This window comes from Sylvia atricapilla, chromosome 1 (assembly GCF_009819655.1).
Source record: "Sylvia atricapilla isolate bSylAtr1 chromosome 1, bSylAtr1.pri, whole genome shotgun sequence".
Taxonomy (NCBI): Eukaryota; Metazoa; Chordata; class Aves; order Passeriformes; family Sylviidae; genus Sylvia; species Sylvia atricapilla.
Genome location: NC_089140.1, coordinates 106,316,776 through 106,329,882, shown reverse-complemented (window position 1 = coordinate 106,329,882; position 13,107 = coordinate 106,316,776). Strand labels below are relative to the sequence as shown.

Below are 13,107 nucleotides of genomic sequence, written 5' to 3'. Positions count from 1 at the left end.
AAGTTATGTCAGGGGATATTTAGGTCAGATATAGGAAAAGGTTCTTCACCCAGAGGGTGCTTGAGCGCTGGAGCAGGCTCTCTAGTGCTCTCACAGCACCAGCCTGACAGAGTTAAAGAAGCATTTGGACAACATTCTCAGGCACCTAGTATGATCTGTGGGGCCTGTCCCTGCCAAGAGTTAGACTTCAATGATTCTCATGGATCAAGTTCCTGAAGTACAGCCATTTTCCAGTAACCATGCACTAGGATTTTACTCTTAAGGCTAAGGTATACGCTCCTAAAATCTAGCCCTTAAATAAATAAAGGAAAAATGTCTAAGCCAAAATTTCTCAGCTGAGAAATCCAGATCATTATTTTCAGCCAGATGCCATCTCAAAAAAAAGGAACTGAAAATTTTGATAAGGTGCTCAGAACAGTTTTTTTTTTTATTATTTTTAATTCATGTGACAAGTTAACAGCTTAAAGGGTGTGAGATTTTTAAGCAGGTTGTGCTGTAGCTATCTCATATTATCATACATAACTGCTATATGAATAATCAAATATACGCAGTAGAATATAATTTTTAGATTTAGATCAAGTTAAAGAAAAAACACACACAAAAAAATACCAAACCCTCTAGGCCTCTATAGGGTAAATTAAAGCATTTAGTGACAGAAAATACTGTCATAAACAAAGGCTTTGAATTTCAAATATCCTTCAAGAAGTTATTAGAGACTCTGCTCCTGAGAAATAAAAAAAGGCTGAATTTTGCCTCTACCTCTTCAAATTGTAGAAGAAATAGTCATTACATTTGCTTATACTCAAAGCAATTTCTCCATCTTTAATGCCTTATGATTACTAAAGGTTTTTAAGCTCCTGAAGAAGGCAGCAACACATATGAAGGAGACAAAACTAGAATGCAAATAGCTTTCTAGCTGCCTGTCAATCTAAGAGCAATATACTGAGCTTTACTCTATTTGAACCTCCGTGGCTTTCCTGCAGGCTTCAGCCTGTATTACGATAAACTGTGCACATGATGACAGGCATTTGCATCTCCACAGATTTGGCTCCCAAATTCAAAACAGATGTGCCAAAGCTCAGAACCCTCTTAAAAATCTTTCTACTGCCTCATGAAAAGTCTGAGCAGAATATTGCTTTCGTCTGCTTAAGGGAACCAGTGAATACTCCTCTGCAAAACTCCTGGGGCCATCATCACTTCTAACACTATCCCAAGAACTGGCTGCCCCAGTATCCCCAATGCTGCCATCACTGTCTTCATCTCTTGAAAACAGTTCCCCTCTTGTCACAGAGGTCGAGCTCTCATCTTCGTCTAGATCACATGGCAGCAGCCGGCTCCTAGAGCGATGAACTTCTTCTCGTTCGGTCTCTGAACGAGCGCAGGTACAGCCTCTGACCCAGCATCGAGCTGCTCCTCGCCTCACCCAGTATTTGGCAGACCTAGCCATCATTCCCATAACGTTTCCATCATCAGGCAGTGCAGGAGTCTGAGAGCTTCCACCATCACAGTGTGCACTCATAGGTGGGGCACGACTGCTAAATTTGTAGACTGCAGAGGGAAGTAACAAGATTAGATCAAGCAGAACAAAACAAAGATCCAAAGCCAAGAAAAAGCTTGTGTCAGATTGTCCGTACATCACCTAATCACTAACCATTTTAAAGGCGTCTCATACCATTTCCCCCTAGAATCACCATAAGCTTTTGAGATAATAAACTGTTTATCACAATAATTAGCATCATTTTTCCAAGGTCAGAATTACAAATTAACTGCAACTACATTTTGCTGGCTTCTACTATTATGAAAACAGCCCTTCCTGTCTTCCCAGTAAGAGCAGAGAAACCTCATGCTCTGGTTAACTAAGGCTGGAACTAAAGCCAGGGACAATGACCACAATGCTCTTGGATTTCAGTGTTCTCCCAGCTCCGTACAAACCACTGCAACAACCCTGCAATCCATCCAGCATGCTAACTTGAACAGAAGACTAAAGAAAAGAAAATTTGAAGGAAGGTAAAAAACCTAACTACAAACCTTTCTTGAGCTTCAATATTTTATTTTGCCTTTCATTCAAGAGTTTAACTCCTTTGATTTACTCCTGACTCTTTTATCACCTCTGCCGCCTCCACCCCTCCAGTATACCAGTTCTTGGCTCCTATTTCTTTGTGGTCTTTCTATCATCTCAGAATTACTAAGGAAAGGGAGTTTTGACCTTGAAAGATTGCTACACAACCTTCCCAGACAATCTTTATCAAGGCCCAGCTGTGGCCTTTGAGAACAGCTTGCATTACACGATCAAACCTGCTCCCAGGCTACAGGAACTCCCACCACTGTGAACAGCAAGCACAGAAGGGTATTTGGAGTTCTCCAGGAGCTGGCCAGGAAGATTGCCTCCTCATGAGAGGAGGTCTATGTGTATAAAACATTTCTGCAGTTTAGAAGGAGACTCCCTGCACATAAAGCTGGCTGTAGGGTCTGGAAAGTAGCTGCCTACCTGCTATAACAAAGGCACCTGGCAGCATCCTTGCCTTTCAGTTCTGCTGCAAAGAAGCCTTTGGCTTCCTCAGGATAAGAGCCAGTAGGAAATTACTGTGCAGCTCCTTCTTTAACTCCAAGTCACACTGGATAGGTACAAACTCAGTAGATCCTACATGACATTTGCTCTTGGTGAGCTGCAAAGCTGACCTGCACTGCAGGGAGGGTAACATTGCTGAGTTACTGGCAGGTAACTCCACTCAAACCATAGGGAGCTAGCCTTAACTCCAAGCACTGTATAAAGATGCCCTGAATTAAGTTTCAAATCCAGACATATTTCACATAAAAGAAGGAATAAAAGAGAAATTGTTCTAAGATGATCTTTCTCTATTTTCTTTCTAAGTAAACAGGAGGTTCTAGCTCTTGGAGAAGAGAGCTAGAGCAAGGACACAAGACAAAATTTTGTGCAGGTCAGAAAACAGTAGCTCTGAAAACACTAACAAAACAGCCATAGGGATGTTACCTAAAGCTCTTTTAGTTTTGAACCCTTATTTCAAGGGATTTTCCTATGTGCACATGGACAAGACAAACAAGGAATAGCAACTGAAATTAAGCAGCACTCATCACCCTCCTCAGGTAATACAATCACCCCTTTCTCACAGATCACCTTGAAAGGTCCTAGGTTCATCTTCTCCTCGAGATGCCGGAGCTGCCTGTCTACGCTTTCTTCTCTGGGGTCTAACTGGCCGAGGTCTGCCAAGCTCCTGGGTTTGGCTATCTGCTGCAACACCCTCTTCCCCACGGGGAGCCAGGACTCTTTGGCTGGTCTGCTGAGCCATTTGAATAGGGTCCACCTAAAGCTAAGAGTAAAGGTCAATAAACGGGGAACCTATCATGAAGTCACTGGTTTCACCAGAAAATGGGAAAGAGGCCAAGAGCTATAAAAGCTCATGTTTACCTCATTCATTGTAAAGGAAAAGGAAAGCCTTGGGGCTAAATCAGCACCAACAAACCTTTTCTGGCATGACCAGACCTTACCTCGCAATTCAGCTCTAGTGCTCTGTGAAAGTACCTCCTTTCTTTATTTCTAGATAGGAACACAATGGTAACTCCACAGATAGGGGAGGGGGAGAGGACTAGGGCTATAAGAAGCAAACAAACTACTGGAGGAGGAGCTAACGCAGCATCTTCTCATTTGTAATCAGCAAAGCCTTTCAAGGCCTAATGAACTGAGAAGACAGACCACAAAATCCACCTATGATGTTTGGTCTTAAAGGAGTAAAACATCACAAAGTTTCCATGGTCTTCCAAGAGGCAAAGAAGGAAGGGCAAACCTCTCCTGTGGCTGAGGTGTGCGCAGTACAGGGACATGGGCACAATAAATAGTTTTTACTTCTTTGTAACATATAAGCATGTTTTATCATATTGTTTTCTAAGATTTTCTTTCAGTCTTATTCTGTGGAAGTGCCTGCCACAGTAACTGGAGTAGGTACTTTTTCCTCTCTTCCAGGCGGCACTATCTCCCAGATCTTGTGTAAATACAGTCTTCCTTCTGGACCACCTGACCCTTGTACAGCCCCCAACTTAGGTTCAACTAGCTCATAGATTTTCACTAGCTTAAGCATTTCTTAGGCTTCTTCTAACACTTTGCAAAATCCTCTGAGACCCTCTCACAACACTTTGAGGACCACAACACTTAAACAAAAAAGCCCTCAGGCCTATAGTGAAGAAGAGGCAAATTACTATTTGCACTGCTTTCCATATCCTTGGTAATGCACAAAGAGGCAGCTCTAAAAGAAAGAACTAAATTAAAGTAAGAGTCATCTCCAAGTCACTTGTCACTCGATGTTTGAAAGGGCAGAGTTGCTAATGTCCGTGCATGGCAGCCTGTCCATCTGCCCACGCACAGGCTGAGATAGTCTAGAATGGATAAGGGTGTGGATACACTTTCCAAAAGTACTGAAAACTTGATGAACTTCCTGTGGACATGGACTGGTTTGATATTTACGACTATAATCAGCACCTTAAAACAAAACAATGCTGAGCCCTGAGTTAGAAATGCAACCAGACTGGTAAATCTTGTGTTTTCTCCTTGTCTTATTTCAGAAGTAGCTAATTAAATGCAGACTTACCAAGTGACTAGCACCACACCACAGAAAGCTCACTTCATTTCTGGGCTCTGCTATGTACGTGTTCAGCAATAAAATGCTTTTCCCCCTCCTGACCTGTCAAAGGCAAGGGCATCGTATCATGAGTTAGTGCTGGGGGACGTGGGGGTGGGTAAGGAATGGTGGCCCAGAAGTTGAGGTGGACAAAGGCTTGATGATCCAGCTCATATGACCTAATAGACTGTGTCACTGCCTTTGGGAAATGCAAGCCTCCTGGCACATGCCCTTGGCTGGAAGGTCAGAATAGAAAAGGCCAAGCTCAGAAAATTAAGCCCTCTAGCTGAGAAAAATAATCCAACCATGGATTGGAGAAAGCTTTATTTTTTCCTCTAACTTTTTTTTCCCCAGATTTTCAGACTTGATGCGTTGCCGTAGTGCACTTCACATCTGATTAAATTAGTCACATTGCATTATGCCATATCAAATGTGACATGTTGCAATGGAATGTGAACAGCATACAAAGATGTACTGGCATCACAGAGCTGTTACCTGCTTCTGACACATCACTCTGTTTGCAGCAGGTAAGGAAGGCATGCAAGGTGCAAATCCTTCTTTGTTATTTAGTCATGCTTTTGTAGCTAAACAGTAGTTTCTTGTATGCTTACCTAATTTTGCATCAAATCGGTAATCAGTTACTCCAAGAAACTCTTAACTACCCCACATCTGCTTGTGATAATACACAAGGAAGTATCTAATCACGATTCAGCCCATCCCTTAAAAGCATACAAAGTATGCTAACTAAAAGAAGGTTAGCAAAATGTAGAGCATATAGACAATTGCAACCTACAGAGAACAGGGTAGAGGCATCATGTTACTGCTTGAGTACATTCAGTTACCATTATTTTGGGGTCTGCAGGAATCCCACCTTGGGGAAACTCTAAAATGTAGCTCACTGACTAAGCACCTCCTGTTAGGCTGATATCAGGGCAGCTCTTGTGGGGCTCTGCAGTGGATTGAAACTACAGCACCAATGAAGAGCACAAGGAAAACTTTAATGTGATAGTCTGGTTTTCTTATGGTAAATGCCTAACCCCTGCATGGCAACATAGATCAAACTGTTAAAGAAAATCCATACTAATTTGATCTTGACCAGACCACTAAAAATTCATAGCCCAATTTGTATTCACTCTAGACTTGATGTTTTATCTGAGGTTCCTGCAGCACAGTTTGAAAGAGACAAGAACAGTTTCAGGAAGAAGGTCTATTGAAATATTTGCCAAAGAGGTTCTAGCCCATTGCCACTTTCCTTTTATGTTCCCACAAGCCAATACCAGTATCCAGTACATACCAAATGACTGAGCTTTTCTTTGAAATGACTACCTAAGCAATCAGCAAAGCCATTTCATTTGGTAATCCTAAGAGACCAGAAAGGGGAAGCCCTTCTAGTACAGGGCTGGCTATTCAGCTTATTCTATGCAACTTATTTTTCATGAGTATTTAATGAAATATGTTTTATAAACCATGGAGAATTCACTTTGTATTAATCATCTGAGGAGGTAAGTTTTAAGTTACAATTATTAATTGCAACTTTTTTCTCTTTTGCAGTGCTGTGATTTTTTGGACAATCCTGGAGGCCCCTGGCTCATGGGTTTTAGGGAGCCATAGCACAGCAGAAAGCTCTCCTCACTTGAACAAAGCTCCTCTGACTAAAAGGCTTTAACTAGGTGGATGCAATGGGGACTCCCACAACTCAACACCATGAGTCACTACATGACGCTGAAGGAGTTTGGCCTAGCTGGGAGGCTTTGGTAACTCAGTCTTGGCAAGTCTGATTGCAGTGCTCATGCTCGTTACCACGTGTTCCCTGGGGAAGCTGTGTCCTACTCTGTGATTCTTTCACAGCGTTCATCTTTCTTGCTCTGGGAAGGGAAGAACCAGGTTTTGACAAGTTTTGTGGTGCACCTTTGACAGTGGAAATTCTTTTGCCGAAGGTATCTGGGCACTGCACTGTCAGGTAAATGCACAGTCACGATATATCTATGGAAGGAATACTGTGCAGGCTAGAATCATGAAAGCTGTACTCAGTCTCTCAACCACATTTTACATTATGCTGTCAGTTTTTTCAGACACCATCATAACCAAAAGTGTTCAATCCGCACATGAATGCAAACTGATGTTCTGAATTTTCTGATGACATTGTTCAGTATTCTCTTTCTCACAGTTTCCAGTGTTGCCTGAGGGCAGATATCCCCAAAAAGTGCATGTGTGTCATGGTGTTTGATGATTTTTTTTTTTCTAATTAAAATCAGTGCCATGGCTGTATACTTAAGAAGAAGCTAACATACCAGAGTACCTGAACACACAGACCTTGCTTGGGAAAATCCCCACTGCAGGGATTCACCAAGAAGCCGAGCCCACTGAACTATTTTAGTGCAGACCCCTGAAAGCCTTATAGAAAAAGCTGTAGCTGACATGGGATACATTTCTCTTTGTTTTTCCCATTCCCTGCAACTGGCTAGTTTTGACTCTTTTCCAGTGTGTGATCCAGAAAGGGAGGACCGGTCCCTTTCATAGATTGTCCTGGCATCCCTTTTCTGTCTTCATGTGGTTACTCTTTCTTCTCATTCAGTTTGATACATATTGAGCAGATGAAATGAATAACAAAAGGCAACTGTGTTGTAATTAATGCACATATGTAAAACCAGTGCCTGCATAGCTGACCTTTCCATTTCTGTAGATTTGGCTGGGTATAAAAGAAACTGCCAACACAATTTTCCATTGGCAATGATGTGTTTATGGCTGTACTGAACTGTAACACTTTCTATTTTCTGGTGGATGAATATAGTGAGAGGGTTGGTGATTGTGAAACCAGGTCTGGATCTGAGGTAACCCAGTGTAGTGCTTCTTCAGAAGTTTGAATCAGTTCCAGGATAACTAAGATGTGATCTCAACAGTCCCTGGATTCATCTGCTCGAGTAGTCCCTGTTCCAAATTTGGGAAATTTGAAATAAATACATCAAGTACATGGTCATACACCTGCAGCATGTCTGATGGAGAGCAAAGGGCTGATGTTTGAAGGAGGCAGGCAGGTACAGACTCCAAAAAAGAGGGGAGGAAGAAGATTTGCACACCACAAAAAGTACCTCAAGTTCAAGAGCGTATTTCAGGTTGGTTCTGAATTAGAAACACTATGGCTTTGCTCTTAGGCTATGGAAGACATTACTTGTCATGCATTACCATCAAAAAGGAGAACCTTCCTACCACCCCTGACTGGCTATATCCATGGGTGGAATAAGTCCTATACTACAACCTGGACAGACCTTTCCTGAGCCTTTGGGGTTAAGATCATACATGAGTGTATGACCTGGTTTTTGACTGGTCAGGACTTCACATGACTGGCATTCGAACAGCTGCAGCCTGGTTTGGGATTGCTAACATTTACACCACAGATGATGCTGGCTCCTATCCAGGCCAGGATCTGGGAAGACCACAGCCTTCGTACTCAATGCTTGGCCCAGTAAAGATGGGGAAATCTGATGCTGCCCTAGCAGTAAAGCCAGGATTTTAACTGCCTGTTCAGCCATTTGATTTGTCTGGAGAGCTGGTATGCATATCTCAGTGCTGGGGAAAGTAGAGAAAAACAATTTAATACTGAAGTCACTGGAGTGGCAAAGCTGTGATGCTGCCCTCCCTCTCCACCCACTTGGTTTAGTCTGATAAGCAAGGATCACCCAAAGTGCTCCCAGGAGCGTGTGTGCACACACAGATGTGATGATCACAGCATAGCCATTGGTGCAGCCAGAGCCAGGTGTTTCCAGCCACCAACAAACCCTGTGCTGCAGACGCACATTCTGGTGTGCACAATGGGAGCAGGAGCTTCTGCCTTTGCAGGAAGAGTGGGAGGTTTACAAAAGCCTTATGAGTTAGGACTGCATTGCTCCTATAAAAAGACAGGGAAACTACTGTTTGATCACTTCTGAACTTCATGGTTGCTGCTGGAGGGCTCAGCTGAATGGGGAGACAGAGGAATTGTTATTAAGCCTAGTTAACATGAGGTCACAAATTTAAAGTGCAGGTATCTTGGGCTCTGTACAGGGAAGAAATAAGAGTCAGAGAGTGGCTCCTTCAGGAGACATTTCAGATCCACTGAGATCTGAATGGCTGCCTAAGGCTTTTCTCCCTGCCCTGGCTTCATGGAGACCTCAAAGGCATCACCCTGGTGACTCAGTCATTGCAGTTTAGGTGAATCCAGCCCTTCAAGCTCTGACACCCTCACAAGTTACTGCGAGGCTATAGGGACTGCTAGGAAGTAAACTAAATGAATTTTGCTGCAGAGGCATCCAGTCATCTCCCTGTGTACTACTAGGGCTTGTCTCTTGTGAAGCTGCCTGCTGTCTGTCAGCCCCTGGGAGTCCCTCGAAAAGAGAGCAAAAGCTAATACCTGCTGTTTATGGGCAAGGAAAGAGAGGCAATGGGAGGTAAGGGTGGCACAGGGTGGGCCAGAGGAAGGTTTAGAATTAATGATTGTGATTGATCATTTGTTTATTCTTCACCCTTAACTGACAAAGGCTGTTCGGATTGTCACTCAGAACAGAAGCAAGGCAGCAGGTACTTTGTGAATGGGGAAAAGAAGATGCCTGAGGGACACCTTCAGCTCCCTAAAGATGCCATTCGTGAAACAAGCATGGCTAAGAGGCCATTTTCCTTGGTAGCCACCTAAGTCTAACTTGAGGAGCACCTAGGAGAGCTTGTGAGCTCCCAGAGCCAGATGCTCACCCCAGATGAGCGCACGAGGTCCCTCATGCTCCAGCTCCCACAGAAAAAAAACCCCAGGCATGTGTGGACCAGACTCTAGAAAGGAGCCAAACTGCCACACAAGGCTCCAGCATCTTGGCACAGCATCTTTCCTGAGGAAGACAGAGGGAAGGAAATCCACCTCAGCAGACCTTCCCTCAGTGTTTAGTGGAGTCTCTCTAGGCTGCCACTGAAGCCCAGCAGCCCATCGCCTGTAATTTTACACTTCATACCCAGGCAGCAGGTAACAGCCTTGCTGGGAGATATGCAGCCAACTTTTGAGAATGTTTTCCAGTTATCCACAGCCAGGCAACATAGCAGAGTGCAAGCTAATCAGCTAGCTACTGAATTTGCATATACACAAGCTTTAATAGCAAGGGAAATGCACTTTCTGTGAACTCTGTAGCTCTTATACAATGTTTTCAATTAATATCTGCTCACTCGAGTTAATAGATTTCTCCTATAATATTTACAAGACTGTATGGACTCTCTCTTTTGACTGATTAACATATCTTTAAATTCCTTTGACTAAAACTTTTGGTTGTCTGGTGAGCAATATTTGATTTACTAGGCTTTAGATCCAACTATTTGGGGGGAGGAGTCATAGGCTTATTAAAAAACAGCCTTTAATGTTCTGTTTTCTCATAGTAAGACAATGTAGCAAGTCTTCCAGTTGTTTGGTATTGTGAAACCTTCCATTTTACGTGTGCTTTCATTTTAGTGGTGTCATTTCACTTTACAGTGCCATTTCACTTGGGGAAGTTGGGGTAACTGATTTTTTCAGAGTTGATGGTTCAGGGGACATCTTCACTTCAAGTCTGATTCTGCTTACAAGAAATACATGGCACCATGAAAACTGCCATTGTCTTTGTCCCAAGAGACTGAGCAGTGCTTTGTGATGAAAATTATCTTTGCCTGAAGCCAACAGAGAAAAAAAACAAAACATAAAATAAAATCCTTTACCATCTACCACACCTTGTGCAACCAGAATTACTGAAGAACTGGAGACAGAGTCTTCCATACTGGAAAAGTTATTCACAGCCTTTACAAAAAGAACAGATTAGAAGCTGATGCCTTCAAAACAGAACTCCACACCTCATTAGCTAGGCTTAGAAAACTAAGTCATGTTTTCGTCACAATGACACCTCAGTATCAACCACACATTTAATTTTCTCAAAGTGCAGACATGTGCTCTTCTTAGAGTGCCTGCTTCTGGACTCATGTCATCAGGCACAGACATATGACTTTTTAATTCAGCACCTGTGTGCTACAATTAAAGTTTATCCATGAGCATAGTCAATCAAAGCAGATAGCACAGATCTTTGTAAGAGGAGACCTTTGCTTTAAGGAGCAATAAAAACTTCACTTAAAAAAAAAGCACACAAGTGGCATCTGATTTAGCCGCCTTTGAACTCAGCAGCCTGAGTGTGGAAGTTCAGCGTGTATGGCTATTTGTTCAGGTGGATACCACTGACACTTGGGGGTCATATTTTTCAGATTTTTGTTCTTATCATAACACTAAGAGATTTCTTTTTAAAACAAGAAAAAATAAAGCTGACACCACAGAGAGAGTGAAGACGACAATCTCTCTCTTATAATTCTTGCAGAGGCCTTTGTGTTTAAATCATGCAACATGCTAGTCTCAGAATCTTCAAGAAGAGGTTTGAGTATCAATATTCACTAGTAAATGCATCCCTACTAGGTAAATTGAAGCAGATTTCTGCTTTTTCTTTCTGAATAAAATCTGTTCCATAATGCTCCAAGCGTTACTTTAAATGCATTAAATACTAGCATGCTTACACATAAAGGTAAAAAAGCAACAACAACACAGACTAGCTTACACTTTTTCATCACTTTATTTCTATAGTAAAATTTACCTTCCCACATGGAAAAATAAAGCAAATAGTAATATAGCTCCCTAAATATACTTTTCATAATGACCTTATAATAAGCAAAGCTGGTGGCCTCACATGTTATATAGTTCTATTAAAACAAAAGTGCCTGCTTATTAACTTCCCCTATCCAGACATTTTTGCTGAAGTTCTCAATACCAGGTGTCTACCCAAGCTGACTCGTTTTAAAAATAATTTTTGCCAATTTTTTTCAGCTGTTTTCCAATCTACTTTAAAAAACCAGGGTATTGTTCTTCCCAGATTTAAGATTCTGATTGTCTTAACTTTGAGGCTTTTGGAGGCCTTATGCTTCAAAACAGGGATCTGATATTTGGCACAGTGTGACCTTTCCCAGAGGAGGAGATTTACCATGCAAACCCTTCAAAACACAAAGCATCAAGATCCTGAAGTGTTAGATTTTAAGAGCTTCATGTCTCAAGCTCTGGTTCCCATTAGGCATGGTCCAGACGAAGATCAAACACATTTTGTCAAAGTTTTCAAATTCCTGGCATGGATAGGTTGGAGCTGGGTAGAGACTCAACGCGAGCTCATGGGAGCTCTTCCGTGATCACAGTGGACTCCCAGCAAAGCACCAACACCGTGGCTCTGTGATGGTTGTTCTCAAGGGTCCTTTGTTTTTCTGTCTCATTGGAAATATCACAACACTCAGAGCTGTTGAGGACCCTAAAAATGGCAGTACTTTAAATAAATGCTGTGCTTTGTATAATACATGCCTATATAGTACTTACTCTCCTGTGCACAACTTGATATATGTATTCATGTGCCCAGATGCACACAGGTTGTTCTGAAAGTTCAGATTCTTTGTGCCTCAAAATCAGGACTTGAAATTCTTCTCTACTTTGGATCTTTGTTTCTGTGGGCCTTAGTTCACCATCCATAAAGACAACACTCCTTCTTTATTATATATCAGTGTTGTGAAATTATTCTTCCTTACTGTTTGCTATCCAGCTCTACAGCAAGGTGGACCATAAACATGTCCACAAAGAGAGGAAGAATTCTGCCTTCTGAGCAGGATTTGAATGTTGTGAAGAACATAAAACACATGACCACACAGCAAACAGCAAACAGCTGAAGGACAGCATTGGATAGTTGTTCACTCTTTCAGACATTGAGTCCTTCAAAGATGCAATGGAAGAAATGGAATTTGATCAGGTAACAAAGAATCTTACTTAAACATGACATTCATTCAAGGACAGTCTGAATTCTGGATTTGAGATCTTAATACATGATTGCTTATGCATTTTTTTTTATCTTGCATTCTACAACACTTTTAGATTTGTTTGTGTGACATAATCTGAAGCATGAAAGGATCACTTTCACAAGCAAACACTGCCATTGATCTGTACTGCAGAATTAATTTCATTTGTGTCTGCTGAAAACAAAGTATGGTGAATATACTTCTTTTAAAGCATGTCAGTGTAAAATGACATTTAACATAGAAGATATCTTCAATTAAAAAGAAAAAAAAGTAGTGAATAAGGAAAGAAATGAACAAAAGAAAGAGTATGCCCAAGAAAGTACTAATTTAGACTAGCAGAGAGCTGAGAAGAGCTATTGAACAATTTCATTATCACATCCTTTTCAAAGAAGGAAGGCTCCTGCTTTCCTATTTCAAGATAATTGGATGAAGAAATGTGGGTGGGAGCACAATACATTGCAGAATTTGATGAATTATTTACTAATTAAGGAGAGAAACAGGATAGTATGAGCTATATCACTTTGATATGAATGTTCCTTTTATTATATTATTTATACACATGCAATTGTTGCTTTTATTAACTAAGAGGTTAATCACTTGAATGGGATGCTTTGCATTCTTTACA

The 13,107-nt window shown here is 41.6% G+C and overlaps 1 long non-coding RNA gene across 1 annotated transcript; it reads right to left on the bottom strand.

Annotated features, from left to right (window-relative positions):
• Nucleotides 1–412: 412 nt before the first annotated feature.
• On the bottom strand, nucleotides 413–3,593 carry LOC136369545 (uncharacterized). The gene is made up of 3 exons (XR_010745040.1): nucleotides 3,503–3,593; nucleotides 3,137–3,323; nucleotides 413–1,548 (listed from the first exon to the last, which is right to left on the bottom strand). It is a non-coding gene; the product is annotated as an uncharacterized lncRNA (long non-coding RNA).
• Nucleotides 3,594–13,107: the final 9,514 nt, after the last annotated feature.